Below are 14,700 nucleotides of genomic sequence, written 5' to 3'. Positions count from 1 at the left end.
TGGCAGAGTCCTTATACTATCAAAATATGAATGGAAGGCCAAAGCAGAAAAATCTCTTTGGGAAAGTTAAAAAATAGCACAAGGCTCTTCCAAGGGAGTTCTTTCACGTGAGAAAGAATGGAGAAAAATGAATAAAGACCGTTGTTGGGCTGCGCACCTCAGTCCTGCAGTCCTTGTAACTGCCCAGCAGCGAAGACGGAAGAAAGAGTCAGGAGACAGCCACAGAGGCATCCGTTTATTGGACAGGGAATCTTACACGGCAGAGGCAAAGGTCCTGGAGTGACGCCCCACTGTGTACGGCACAGGGCAGCAGTCTTCACTGTGGGGAGGGAGAGCTCTCAGTTTTAGGGAGCATGAGGTCAGAAGCACCCCTTGGTCAGTGGGGGAACTGTTTGAAGGAACAGGTCCCGCACAGCTCTGGGTTAGGAACCATCATGAGGGTCGATGTTTCCTGGTGATGACTGAACACACTGGAGCCGCTCCAGTCCGAGGGCTAGAATAATCATTAGCTGGGGGTCAGGCTGATCACGCGGATAGTTACTGATTAAACTTTCAGATTAAGATGGGGAGGCAATCACGCGCATAAGGTCGGGGTGAGGCAGGGCCGGGTCGGGCAGGGGACGTACAGAGAGCAAGAGAGCAGCCGTTTATGGGGCCTGACCATTCAACCATCAAAGAAGGCAAAGTTCAATGAAGAATTCAAGAGCGTATTGGTTGTGAAGATTAAATGAAGTAACACATAAAATACCTACCACGGTGCCAGGGGCATAGTAGGTCCTCATAAAAGTGATAAAATTGCAAAGCTCTGAGTTTCCAGGCCACCTGTAGGTTTATGAGTCATTTTGTGGTGATGATTCCCCAATTTACACATCCATCAGGTAGTACAAGATCACACTGGCTATTCTGGGGATGCAATTAGGGTGATTTCGTTGGACTCCATTAAAGAGTAATCAGAGAAGAACAATATATATTCGAGAGAGAGGAGAGGGGGAAACAACAGAAGAAGGTAAAGTGGAAGAGGGAGCTGTGCCATAGCCATCTTCTGGCTTATGTGACTCTGCTGTAAGTATTGACAGCAGGCTTAGTTACTACTCGCGCTTAGAGAGAGCCTAGAATTAGGTTAAATCACATCTTGCCCCACAGTCCTGGGCAGCCCTGACAACTCCGAAGTCCTAAATGCTGACATGTCCGCGGAAGCCTAGTAGACATGCTAAGAATTAGGAAATGAAACATTGTGTTCTCTGGAACCCATTTCCAGAGCGTTCCCTGGCTTATCCTTCCCAACAGCCCTTTGAGATCGGTTATATCACAGTTAGAATTGAGGACTCTAGGGCAAAGAAACGTCAGGTGACCTGTCCAGTGGCACACAGTTAGTAGGCGGCGAGGACGGGGCTGGTATGCTTGCCACCTGCTTGGTAGAGGGAATCTTCCACAGTAATCCTTTCTTGTCTAAGGCAGTTTAAGCCCATATTTAAATTCTGATGAATAGGGACAAGGCTCTCCCTTTTATAGTTCTTCCATGTTGGAAGACAGCTGTTTTAGTCCCCAGAAGATGGCATCGTCTTCCTCTGACTGTTGATGGAATTACAGGGTCCTGTCTGCCATCAGGGCCTCTCTGTGCGTAGCCCCCAGTTGCCATCAGCGGCATCCGGCGGGTGACAGTAAGCAGGGCCTTTGGGTTTAGTAAAGTGCCGAGTCAAGATCTCTAGGCTGAAAAACATCTCCAGAGATGAGTTCGGCCAACATTGTCACATGGGGCAAAGTTGAGAAAGTCACATTTATTGTCACATGGGGACTAGCTAGACAGGACCCTTGTCTCTCGCTAGCTACACCCACAGCCGATACCCTGCAGACAGATCTTTCCGCTTCTGGCTCTGCACTTCTCCAAGGTAAAGGGCATCCACGCTGCGCCAGTCTCTTCTGACCACGAACAAGTGTGGCAACCTTTTCATTAGATCATTGAAGACATTCGAGCCCAGCCAAACTTACTCGGGTTTATACTGAACTATGTCCTCAGCAAAACCAAAACCTAATAGGGTCACAGAAACTTTAAAAGGGGAAGGACAGGCAGGGAGGTGCAGACTTTCCAACTGTAATCCTCTTGGATTTTCCCATCTTAAGGGAGGGTTTCTTTCCTAATCAAGGTTTTCGAGGCAGATAGCAAAGGAGGAAAACCTGGCATAAAACAAAATCATCGGGACTTCCCTGGTGGTCCAGTGGCTAAGACTCAGCGCTCCCAATGCAGGGGGTCCAGGTTTGATCCCTGGTCAGGGAACTAGATCCCACATGCCGCAGCTAAGACCCAGTGCAGTCAAATAAATGAACAAATATTAAAAAACCCCAAAAAACCCGAAAATCTAAATGCCTGAAGTTCACGGACTCCCTGTCGACACAAATAATCAATAACCAAACTATAATGGGAATGGAAAAGAGTTTTATCTGAGCCAAACTGAGGACTGTAGCCCGGGAGACAGGCTCTCGGTAGCTCTGAGGATCTGCTACAGAGAAGCATGGTTTTCAGTGCAGTTTTATATCTTGTCAGAACGAACAACATCAAACAAGTCAGGGACACATTCCTTCAAGGTTTCAAAAAAAACGGACCAGCAAATACAAAGCGCGTCAGGGTGGCCTTGGCACCTGTGAAGGGAGTCTTACCATCAAAGGAGAAACCAGCACTGGCGTCCCAGAAACAGAGGCCTTTCATCTTTATTTTTAACAGGGACATTCTTTACTTCTGGTCAGTGCACCCTTTTCTTTACAGCAGATGGGCAGTATATGTTGGACAGCACACACAGGCTGTTTGGTTAGCATATAATTCGAGTTAGCTCATGTATAACCAGAATGACTTCCCCCCACCTCAATATGTGAAAACTTCTTCCATTCTCCCCAAATCCGCAGTTTTTTTCCTCTGTGCGGCGGCCAGGGGCTTCCATCTCCCGTCACGGGCTGTGACTGGCCTTTCTTGTCAATTAATCAGGAGGCCACAGCTTGGAGAAGTCCTGTCCTCGGCCTGGGGCTCCGGGTTATGCAACGTTGGCTCCCAGTATTTGTAATGAAAAATTTAAATGTTGCATCCCTGCATCCTTGCTCCACAGCAATTACTCCTAGAGTCTGAGTACGACATCCCTTTATTCGGGTAGCTCATCAATGCAAGTGCTTGCCAAGGCCAGCTCCCCTGCTCGCTCGCTTGGAAATCCAGACTGAGCTTGTAAAATGGAACAGTCCAGTGGGCTCCTGGGCTTCACTGTTACAAGCACAGCTTTGATGCGAACAGTCTTGAAGGTACATCTTTGCCTCTAGCCTTAACTGTTTTAGTACCTATTCTCTAGAAGAGGAAATGCTTGGACAGAAGCGTTTTTAAAACATTTGCCGCATTACGATCCAAACAGCTAGTTCCAGTTTATATTCTTTTCCAGTCCTGAATGAGAATATCTACTTCCCCACACTCTTTGCCAGTGTTGGCACTCATCCTTTTTTTGTATTAACTGGACATTGACTGTTTTGTCATAAAAGTGATTTACAGGACTTCCCTGGTGGTGTAGTGCTTAAGAATCTGCCTGCCAATACAGGGGACACAGGTTCGAGCCCTGGTCCGGGAAGATCCCACATGCCACGGAGCAACTAAGCCCGTGTGCCACAACTCCTGAGCCTGCGCTCTAGAACCCGCGAGCCACAACTACTGAAGCCCACGCGCCACAACTACAGAAGCCCACGTGCCTAGAGCCCATGCTCTAGGCAGCAAGAAAAGCCACCACAATGAGAAGCCCGCGCACCGCAATGAAGAGTAGCCCCCACTCACCGCAACTAGAGAAAGCCCGCACGCAGCAACGAAGACCCAACGCAGCCAAAAATAAATAAGTAAAATAAATAAATTTATTTATTAAAAAATTTCCATATTTTACAGAAGGTGTTTTTTTTGTTTGTGGGGTTTTTGGGGGGGGGTTGTTTTGTTTTGTTTTTGTTTTTTGGTGTAATAGAGTTTAGTCCTAAAATAAGGAAGCAGTTCTTTGCAATTTCTGGGCATCATCAGAATTTTGGTGAGCAGCAAGGCCGGAACTGGGGTGAGGCGAGTGAGGCATTCTCCGGCGGGTAGGGACACCAAAAGCCTCAGCAGTTAGGATAAATTTTTAAAATGCAGTATTTTGAAAAACAAAAATTGGGGCTTCCCTGGCGGGCCAGTAGTTAAGACTCCGTGCCCCCAATGCCCGGGGCACGGGTTCGATGCTGCGCGGCCAAAAAAGAAACCAAAAAGCAAAAAAAAAAAAAAAAGACGACGTGACCCTGCACAGCTGCACGACCACTGCACTGCTACACTCTGGTCTGTCCTGGCAGGCAGGGCTCTCACTTTTCAGAGGGGTCCCTGTACACTACCTGCACCAACCTCTTTAATCCCTTTGTCCATTTGCGTCACCACACTGTCCTGTAGGGGTGCAGCCACAGCACGATTAAACATAGGTTTTGCTTCTACATCCCAGGAGAAGAGGGGCCGGGACGTGTGTATCCAAAATTCTGAGCAGGATTTCAAGAGCGTCTCTGGTCTTTCCTTGTGGGTGAGGCATTCCTTCCAGTAGATTCTGGGCCCTTGGCCTCCGTGGGAAGGGCACGGGCTGTTCCTCACAGTGACTTTGCTGTGCGGCCAAGGCTGGAGGGCTTGTGGGGGGAGAAGGGAAAGGAGTGTGTGATCAGCCTGAAGGTGAATCCAAACCTGGGGACTCCAGCACCTCATTCACTGCCTCCACTCCTTTGGTCCCCCCATTCCTCCCCCCGTCAGGGTCCACGTCACCCCTGGGCCACCAAAAGCAATACGGAGGTGACTCTGGTCTCTGGCTACGTGGAATCCGGACACGGCATCAGCAATCATGCTGTGAGCTGGCTGGCTCTTCCCTTAGGAGCACAGGGATAGAGCCTCCTGGCCTCTGCTTCTCTAACAGCCCTGGGGTCAATCCCAAATGCCTCTAGTGTCACACGTGGCCACAAACACAGAAACAGCCGCGCCTCCTTTCCTGTTACACAGTAGATGCTCTGGCGGTCTCAGCTGCCCCCAACCCCAAGTTCACGGTGAGCATCAGACGGTTTCCCTTCCTCCGGCAAAGGCGGGGCGGCTCCATCTCTCCTTCTCTAAAGAACACCAGGCCCTGCGGATGTTGTATTTATTGAATTAATTGATGGCTTCTTGTTCTTAAGCAGACCAGGATAGCGCTCTTTCTTACTTAGTAGCTTTTTTACTTAAAAGCATATTTACTCCCTTATTTAATAGTTTTATCTTTCTTACTTAATAAAAAGGAAAAAGTACTGTCTAAAAGCAGGGTCTTAGGACTCCCATGAGGTAGACAATGAGCCCTTTAACGTTATACTAGAAAACATATCAACTAAAATATGCGGACAACACAGTGACAGGTGAGAATATTAACAAAATGTTAGGTACAATATAATCTCATCTCAAAATTGGATTTGAAGCGACTGGAAGGGGCGGGTGCTAATGTCTTTCTCGATTTGGGCGCCGGATACACAAGTATTTGCACTTTGTGAAAATTCATGGCTTCTTTTCCGGATGTGTGCTGTCAGCTGACAGTCCAGTAACATATTTGGGATGTGGATGTAGCCGGTAAAAATCTGCAAAAAGAAATACCGCACATGGAAGTATTAGCAGTGGTTATGTCTGGATGGTGGATGGTCAAAGATTCTAATTTTCTTCCAGGCGCTGTTCTGGCTTTCCTCAAAGACAATGTTTATTTTTATAGTTTAAATATAATAATTGTAAATCAACTATACTTCAGTTTTTAAAAATTGACAAATGCAATGAGCTGATTTGCAAAGTGAAAAAAAAATAGTAAAGTCCTTGCGTTTATCAAGCTCGTTTATTAAGTCCTTAGTTTCCCGGCGATGGGAGATGCCCACCCCGCTTTCTTTTTTGGGGGTCTCTGGAAGGAGCCGGGGCCCCGGCCTCGGCCACGCCCCGCACTCGCTCGCGGCGCCCCTCCCCCGGTCGCGCAGGCGCGTGGCGGCCGGCTCCTCCTCCGAGTGGGGGCGGGCGGCGCGGGGAAAGCGCCTGCGTCTCCGGGACCGCTCGATGGCGCCGCCTCAGCGAGGCCTTTAATGACGCGGACGCTCATGCTCGTTGTGACCTCGTGGCGCAATGGTAGCGCGTCTGACTCCAGATCAGAAGGTTGCGTGTTCAAGTCACGTCGGGGTCAAGTCGGCTTTTTTCCTCCGAAGTGCAGGGGCGCGTGAGGAGCGGAGTGGCGGCCCCACGCGAGGAATTTGGCCCCACGGAGGTGAATTATCCTCCCAGCTGCTTGGAAAACCCACTCTTTTTCTTCCCAGCGGGAACATAGAGCAGCTCCTCCCGGGACCGGCAGGGGGCGGTGCGTCGGGCCTCGGAGCGACCCCTCCCCGCCCCGCCCGTCTCCCCTCCCCCACCCCGCAGCCCCGGGTGACCTCGCCCCCGGAGGGTGTCCCGGCGGGAGGTGGACCCCCCGCCCCGGGAGGCGCCGCGCCTTCTGCACGTGACCCCGCAGGTGGCCCTCATCTGACCGCCCCACGGGCTCGGCTGCACGTGGACGCGGCTGGACGTTCGCGTCCGCAGGTCTGACCGCAGGTGCAACCCGCACGGGGGGCTGGACGGCGGCGGGGGCTGCTCGTGCTTCCCCGGGCGTCCACACCCGCCGCGGGGACAGCAGCCTCTGGGGGCCTCGGAGCGACGGCCGAGCTCTGCGCAGCCCCGCGGCCCCGAGACGCCCCGGGAGGGGAGAGCCGGGCTTCCCCGCAGGCGCTCCACGTCCTCGCCCCTGACGGTGGTCGCACCCACTCGGGCGGCGAGCCCGCTCCTGCGCAGTCTTGCGCGGCTGTCCCCGGAGACCAGGACCGGCCGTGTTCCTATGTGGGCAGAAGAGCCAGCCAAGAAGAAGAAAGCGTTTGGAATCTTAAATGACAGGAAACCCTTAAGCCTCCGGTGTTAGTATCTGTGGCTGCAGACTAGGAGCGGATCTGCTGAGGGGGCCTGCAGAAAATCAGGGGTCTCGGGAGCTGTATGGCCAGGCCACTCAAGATGGCTGTTCTCTTGCTGTCTGCACGTTCCCCTGCCCGGCCAGGGCCTGTTTCACCTACCCCTATGCCCAGGACCCAGCTGGTGATAGCTTACCATAGGGGCGGTGAGGGGCCTGCCCCTCCTCTGGTTTCCCTGGTAACTAATGAGGCAACCTGATGAAATTCCCCCTATAAAGGGCCCGCTCCTCTTCCCCTTGGGAGCGAAGGCTACCACCGTGTCCTGCCTGCAGTTTGCAGCCCACCGTGGGGTGTCGCTCCAGGGCCTTGCTTCAGACGTGTAAGCTCCCCTATCCACTGAACCATGGATGTCTCTCTTGCTGACTCCGGGCTCGCTCTTCTGTCTTCAAGCTGGGCAAGCACAGGCCATGAGCACACCTGTGCGTTCAGAGAAGTCACACGTGGAAAGGAAAAACATGTCAAGGGGTTCCTTGAAGGAGACGGTGAGGGTGCAGGGAGCATGGGAGTCCTGGGTGAGCACGTACATCTGGTTGGAAGAATTGAGGGATTAGGTCCAAAGAGAGCAGCCGCTAGTTTTGTGAATAACGATGTAAAAAGACTCTTCTGGGTTCCTGCAAAAAGGGTAAAACCCCGGGATCCACTCTTCCCCCACAGTTGTTCAATTCCCCTTGCCTTCAGAAGAGAAAGGAACATGGAAAGATAGACACAGAATGATCTGGTTACAGGAGCTAATCTTACAGAGGTTGCTAGAAAATACGGTGAAGGTGATTCTCAAAAATGATTTGCTATGCCACTTTGAATAATTTTTATTGCATATTGTCAGTGAAATTTCTGTATGTTATTACCGTCAGGTTGGAGTACATGAGCTGTGCATGAAACAAAAAATTAACATGATTTTTAAAATTTTAATAGAATATCAAATGTATGCAGCACTATTGTATTCATTTTCTTTTAAAATTCTCATAAATTAAAAACAACAGGAGAAAACGGATTACTAAATAAAATAAAATTTTTCTCTGAAAAAAAGCAAGTTACACAAAAACTTTATTTTTTTGTGATAAATAAAATTATTGCATTTAATGTCATTTTCTTGAAAACCAAAATTACCAAATTCCTTAATGTTGTATCAAACATGAACAATGCCAGTTCAAGTTAGAGGAAATGTATGCCAACACCAGCTTCTGACAACAAAAATGAGAAGTTAAAGCCCTGAAGGTTTGTCTGATTTAGGTCAGGTAATCATGGAAACAAAAGAATATTTAAAAGAATTCATTTTATCATTATGCACATTGAAGGAAAGCATTATAGACAGGAGAGTTGTTTCCCACCATAAAATTAATTACACCCATTTATTAAGCTAGAAACACCAGCTTGAAAAGGTACTGATATATGCCATTTGTATAATTTCTCTACAGCAAACAATTGTCTTACAGTTGGAACATGTTGAAGGAAATATTGTCTTATAAGTCTTTTTTGTTCTTTGAATCTCAGTCACTAAGAGTTCAAGGGACTTTGAGAGATTCCTGGTGTCCTGGATGGCCTGATGAATGCATTAAAGTCAAGCAGTGTTATCTGTATTCTGAAAATACTCTTAGCTCCATGCGAATGTTGCTTGGGTTATGGAGCTCATATTTCTCCCACTGGCACCATGACATCTGAAGAACATTTGTTATGAAAGTTTCACACCAGTTTTGTTTTGTTCCTTCTTCATTAGCCGCTGTGCTTCCTTTTCCGTTTTCTTCCTTTGTTGTTCTGCTGCTCTCTTTTCTCTGTCTGCTATCTTCTGCTGCCTCAGAACTTCTGCTTGCCGCATCGTCTTCTTCCTATGCATTGGTATTTTCCTGCCAGGTATCCATGTCACCTAATTCAGGAGATTGGTGAATAAAAGGCATATCTTGTGTAGCTGCTAGTGTATTAGAGAAACCTGTGCTACCATCTGGGATGCCAAAATTTAATGGTTCTCTCTTCTTAATAATGACTTTCTGAGTTCTCCTTATAGTTGGTGTCATGTCCTTAAAATAGTCAGGTGCCAGTTTTTCTAAAGCATTTTGTTGTGTTGCCACATTCCTATTCCCTCCTTTAATCTTTACACTTGTGGGTGCATCTGCATCTCAAGAAGTCCACTCTTCAACGTCTGTCTGTTTAGCAACTGATGAATAATCAACTGTAGCTGGGAAAGTTATTTGGTCTCCACTTAATTTCCGTCCTCTGCCAGATCTGCATATTAATCTCTTTAGGAATGAGAATACTGTTGCTAGGCAGGTACAAACTTTAAATAACCGAAACCGTGTGATAGCCATGGTGGGACTCAAAACCTGAAATTGACTGATGAGAAAAAAAAAATCATACCCACTGTACAGATGCGAAAAATGACAGGAGCGTTTTTCAGGTTACACAATCTGATGCCATATGCACGGCGTTTGGTGAAACGCTCTCAATTGCTCCAAGTGGGTGCCTAGTGGGCTGGGTTTTGGATTTGGGAAAAATCTGCCTGGGAAGGAGCAAGGCCTGCCCCTCCCCCTCTGCACAAAAACTTTAAACACACAAAGAATGTGAACACATACTGTACATGTTAATGGATACCTGCTTAATATGTATCCATGTCGGACCGTGGATCAGAATTATACACACCAGCTCTGGGAGGGTGGTTCCCACCCAGGGAATGAGGAGGAAGAGGGGACGGAAGCAGATTCTACTCTAAAAAATTTTTTTAGTGAAAGTAGCCAAGACATTAATATTTATTAAATCTGGTTAGAAGTTCACGAGATCTAACTTTATGAATCATGAGTTTCAGGTCGGCGTTCACTCTACAGGCATAGTCCAAAATCTCCAAGTCAAGAAGTTAATGGATAATTCCCCAGTCAGTAGGACCCCCAGCATGCTGGCAGAAGTAAATTCTCTCCGAAAAAAATACATCCTCAAAACAGGCCTTCTGGGGGGTGAGGGACGAATTGGGAGATGGAGATTGACATATATACACTATTGTTTTTCAATTCATTTAATTTAATTTCTTTATTTTTGGCTGGGTTTTGTCTTCCTTGCTTCATGCGGGCTTTCTCTAGTTGTGGTGAGCGGGGGCCATTCTTCGTTGTGGTGCGCGGGCTCTAGGCATGTGGGCTCAGTAGTTATGGTACACGGGCCCAATTGCTCCATGGCATGTGGGATCTTCCCGGACCAGGGCTCGAACCCTTGTCCCCTGCATTTGCAGATGGATTCTTAACCAGTGCGCCACCAGGGAAGTTCCAACATATATACGCTAATGATACTATGTATAAAATAGATAACTAATGAGAAACTACTGTATAGTGCAGGGAACTCTACTCAGTGCTCTGCAGTGACCTAAATGGGAAGGAAATCCAAAAAAGAGGGAATATATGTATCTGTCTAGCTGATTCACTATGCTCTACAGTAGAAACTAACACAACATTGTACAGAAACTATACTCCAATTTAAAAAACAAAAAGAACAGTCCATCTAGTTTTAGCATATAAAGTCCCAGGCAAAATGCTCTCATAATATATTTTACTTTATTTTTTCAAACCTAGGCTTTCTTTTTTTAAAATTATTATTATTTTTATTTATTTTTGGCTGCATTGGGTCTTCGTTGCTGCGCGCAGGCTTTTCTCTAGTTGCGGCGAATAGGGGCTACTCTTCGTTGTGGTGCACAGGCTTCTCATTGCGGTGGCTTCTCTTGTTGCGGAGCACGGGCTCTAGGTGCGCGGGCTTCAGTAGTTGTGGCTCATGGGCTCTAGAGCGCAGGCTCAGTAGTTGTGGTGCATGGGCTTAATTGCTCCGCGGCATGTGGGATCTTCCCAGGGCTCGAACCCATGTCCTCTGCATTGGCAGGCCGATTCTTAACCACTGCGCCACCAGGGAAGCCCTCATAATATATTTTAAAAGAAAATAAATCAAGAGAGAATACCTATATACCGCATAAAGAAATGCACAATAGAGAAAGTAAGGATTTTAAAAACAACCAGAGGGGGAAAAAACGATTATTTTAAGAAAAATAACTAACACTTAGACTGAAGCAGAGTTCTCAGCAGCAACAATAGGAGCCAGGAAAAGTGCACTAATAATTCCAAACTACTGAAAGAAAGTAAGTGCCAACCTACAATTATATACTTGGGAAATTATCTTTCAAGAACAGAGAGATTTTCAAGTAAATGAAACTACCAGCATCCCTCCCTGAAGGACTATGTGAAGGATGTACTTCAGGAAGAAGGGAAATGACCCAAGATAAAGGTCTGGGAGGCAAGGACTAGGAAAAAAGAAAATGAAAAACACTGGGTAGAGCTAACAACCGAGACCATAAAGAAACAATAGCGGGGCTTCCCTGGTGGCGCAGACAAAATGTTAGTTAAAGATATAAAGATTTGGGGAGATTGGTTCAAGATGGCAGAGTAGAAAGACGTGCGCTCACTCCCTCTTGCGAGAGCACCGAATCACAACTAACTGCTGAACAATCATTGACAGGAAGACACTGGAACTCACCAAAAAAGACCCCCCACATCCAAAGACAAAGGAGAAGCCACAATGAGACGGTAGGAGGGGCACGATCACAATAAAATCAAATCCCAGAACTGCAGGGTTGGTGACTCACAAACTGGAGAACACTTATACCACAGAAGTCCACCCACTGGAGTGAAGGTTCTGAGCCCCATGTCAGGCTTCCCAACCTGGGGGTCCGGCAACGGGAGGAGGAACTCCTAGAGAATCAGACTTTGAAGGCTAGCGGTATTTGACTGCAGGACTTTGACAGGACTGGGGGAAACAGAATCCAATCTTGGAGGGCACACACAAAGTAGTGTGCGCATCAGGACCCAGGGGAAGGAGCAGTGACCCCATAGGAGACTGAACCAGACCTACCTGCTAGTGTTGGAGGGTCTCCTGCAGAGACGGGGGGTGACTGTGCCTCACCATGAGGACAGGGAAGTTCTGGCAAGTACTTCCTGGCAGCAGAAGTTCTGGGAAGTACTCCTTGAGCCCTCCCAGAGTCCGCCATTAGCCCCACCAAAGAGCCGGGTAGACTCCAGTGCTGGGTTGCCTCAGGCCAAACAACCAACAGGGAGGGAACCCAGCCCCACCCATCAGCAGACAAGCAGATTAAAGTTTTACTGAGCTCTGCCCACCAGAGCAACACCCAGCTCTACCAACCACCAGTCCCTCCCATCAGGAAGCTGGCACAAGCCTCTTAGATAGCCTCATCCACCAGAGGGCAGACAGCAGATGCAAGAAGAACTACAATTCTGCAGCCTGTGGAAGGAAAACCACATTCACAGACAGACAAAATGAAAAGGCAGAGGACTTTGTACCAGATGAAGGAACAAGATAAAACCCCAGAAAAACAACTAAATGAAGTGGAGATAGGCGACCTTCCAGAAAAAGAATTCAGAATAATGATAGTGAAGATGATCCAGGACCTCGGAAAAAGAATGGAGGCAAAGATCGAGAAGATGCAAGAAATGTTTAACAAAGACCTAGAAGAATTAAAGAACAAACACCTAGAAGAATTAACAAACAAACAGAGATGAACAGTACAATAACTGAAATGAAAACTATACTAGAAGGAATCAATAGCAGAATAACTGAGGCAGAAGAACGGATAAGTGACCTGGAAGACAGAATGATGGAATTCACTGCCGCTGAACAGAATAAAGAAAAAAGAATGAAATGAAGACAGCCTAAGAGACCTGTGGGACAACATTAAACGCAACAACATTCGCATTATAGGGGTCCCAGAAAGAGAAGAGAGAGAGAAAGGACCCGAGAAAATATCTGAAGAGATTATAATCGAAAACTTCCCTAATATGGGAAAGGAAATAGCCACCCAAGTCCAGGAAGTGCAGAGAGTCCCAGGCAGGATAAACCCAAGGAGAAACATGCCAAGACACATAGTAATCAAATTGACAAAAATTAAAGACAAAGAAAAATTATTGAAAGCAACAAGGGAAAAACAACAAATAATATACAAAGGAACTCCCATAAGGTTAACAGCTGATTTCTCAGCAGAAACTCTACAAGCCAGAAGAGAGTGCCATGATATATTTAAAGTGATGAAAGGGAAGAACCTACAACCAAGATTACTCTACCTGACAAGGATCTCATTCAGATTTGATGCAGAAATCAAAAGCTTTACAGACAAGCAAAAGCTAAGAGAATTCAGCACCACCAAACCAGCTCTACAACAAATGCTAAAGGAACTTCTCTAAGTGGGAAACACAAGGGAAGAAAAGGACCTACAAAAACAAACCCATAACAATTAAGAAAATGGTAATAGAAACATACATATTGATAATTACCTTAAACGTGAATGGATTAAATGCTCCAACCAAAAGACACAGGCTTGCTGAATGGATACAAAAACAAGACCCATATATATGCTGTCTGCAAGAGACCCACTTCAGACCTAGGGACACAGATAGACTGAAAGTGAGGGGATGGAAAAAGATATTCCATACAAATGGAAATCAAAAGAAAGCTGGAGTAGCTATACTCATATCAGATAAAATAGACTTTAAAATAAAGAATGTTACAAGAGACAAGGAAGGACACTACATAATGATCAAGGGATCAATCCAAGAAGAAGATATAACAATTATAAATATATATGCACCCAACATAGGAGCACCTCAATACATAAGGCAACTGCTAACAGCTATAAAAGAGGAAATCGACAGTAACACAATAATAGTGGGGGACTTTAACACTTCACTTACACCAATGGACAGATCATCCAGACAGAAAATTAATAAGGAAACACAAGCTTTAAATGACACCATAGACCAGATAGATTTAATTGATATTTATAGGACATTCCATCCAAAAACAGCAGATTACACTTTCTTCTCAAGTGCGCACGGAACATTCTCCAGGATAGATCACATCTTGAGTCACAAATCAAACGTCGGTAAATTTAAGAAAATTGAAATCATATCAAGCATTTTTTCCGACCACAATGCTATGAGATTAGAAATCAATTACAGGGAAAAAACCGTAAAAAACACAAACACATGGAGGCTAAACAATTCATTACTAAATAACCAAGAGATCACTGAAGAAATCAAAGAGGAAATCAAAAAATACCTAGAGACAAATTACAATGAAAACACGACTATCCAAAACCTATGGGATGCAGTTCTAAGAGGGAAGTTTATAGCAATACAAACCTACCTCATGAAACAAGAAACATCTCAAATAAACAATCTAACCTTACACCTAAAGGAACTAGAGAAAGAAGAACAAACAAAACCCAAAGTTAGCAGAAGGAAAGAAATCATAAAGATCAGAGCAGAAAACAATAGCAAAGATCAATAAAACTAAAAGCTGGTTCTTTGAGAAGATAAACAAAGTTGATAAACCTTTAGCCAGTCTCATCAAGAAAAAGAGGGAGAGGATGCAAATCAATAAAATTGGAAATGAAAAAGGAGAAGTTACAACAGATACCGCAGAAATACAAAGCATCCTAAGAGACTACTACAAGCAACTCTATGCCAATAAAATGGACAACCTGGAAGAAATGGACAAATTTTAGAAAGGTATAACCTTCCAAGACTGAACCAGGAAGAAATAGAAAATATGAACAGACCAATCACAAGTAAGGAAATTGAAGCTGTGATTAAAAATCTTCCAACAAACAAAAGTCCAGGACCAGATGGCTTCACAGGTGAATTCTGTCATACAGAGACTGTCATA

General features: G+C 46.0%; 1 pseudogene across 1 annotated transcript; it reads right to left on the bottom strand.

Annotated features, from left to right (window-relative positions):
* Positions 1-3,859: 3,859 nt before the first annotated feature.
* LOC309650126 (receptor-binding cancer antigen expressed on SiSo cells pseudogene) lies at positions 3,860-9,305 on the bottom strand (annotated as a pseudogene). Its single transcript has one exon. The product of its transcript is annotated as a receptor-binding cancer antigen expressed on SiSo cells pseudogene (transcript).
* Positions 9,306-14,700: the final 5,395 nt, after the last annotated feature.

The sequence above is a fragment of the Balaenoptera physalus genome (assembly GCF_965194825.1).
Source record: "Balaenoptera physalus genome assembly, chromosome: 20".
Taxonomy (NCBI): domain Eukaryota; kingdom Metazoa; phylum Chordata; class Mammalia; order Artiodactyla; family Balaenopteridae; genus Balaenoptera; species Balaenoptera physalus.
The sequence above is the reverse complement of the archived record's forward strand: the minus strand, read 5'-3'. Positions and strand labels throughout refer to the sequence as shown.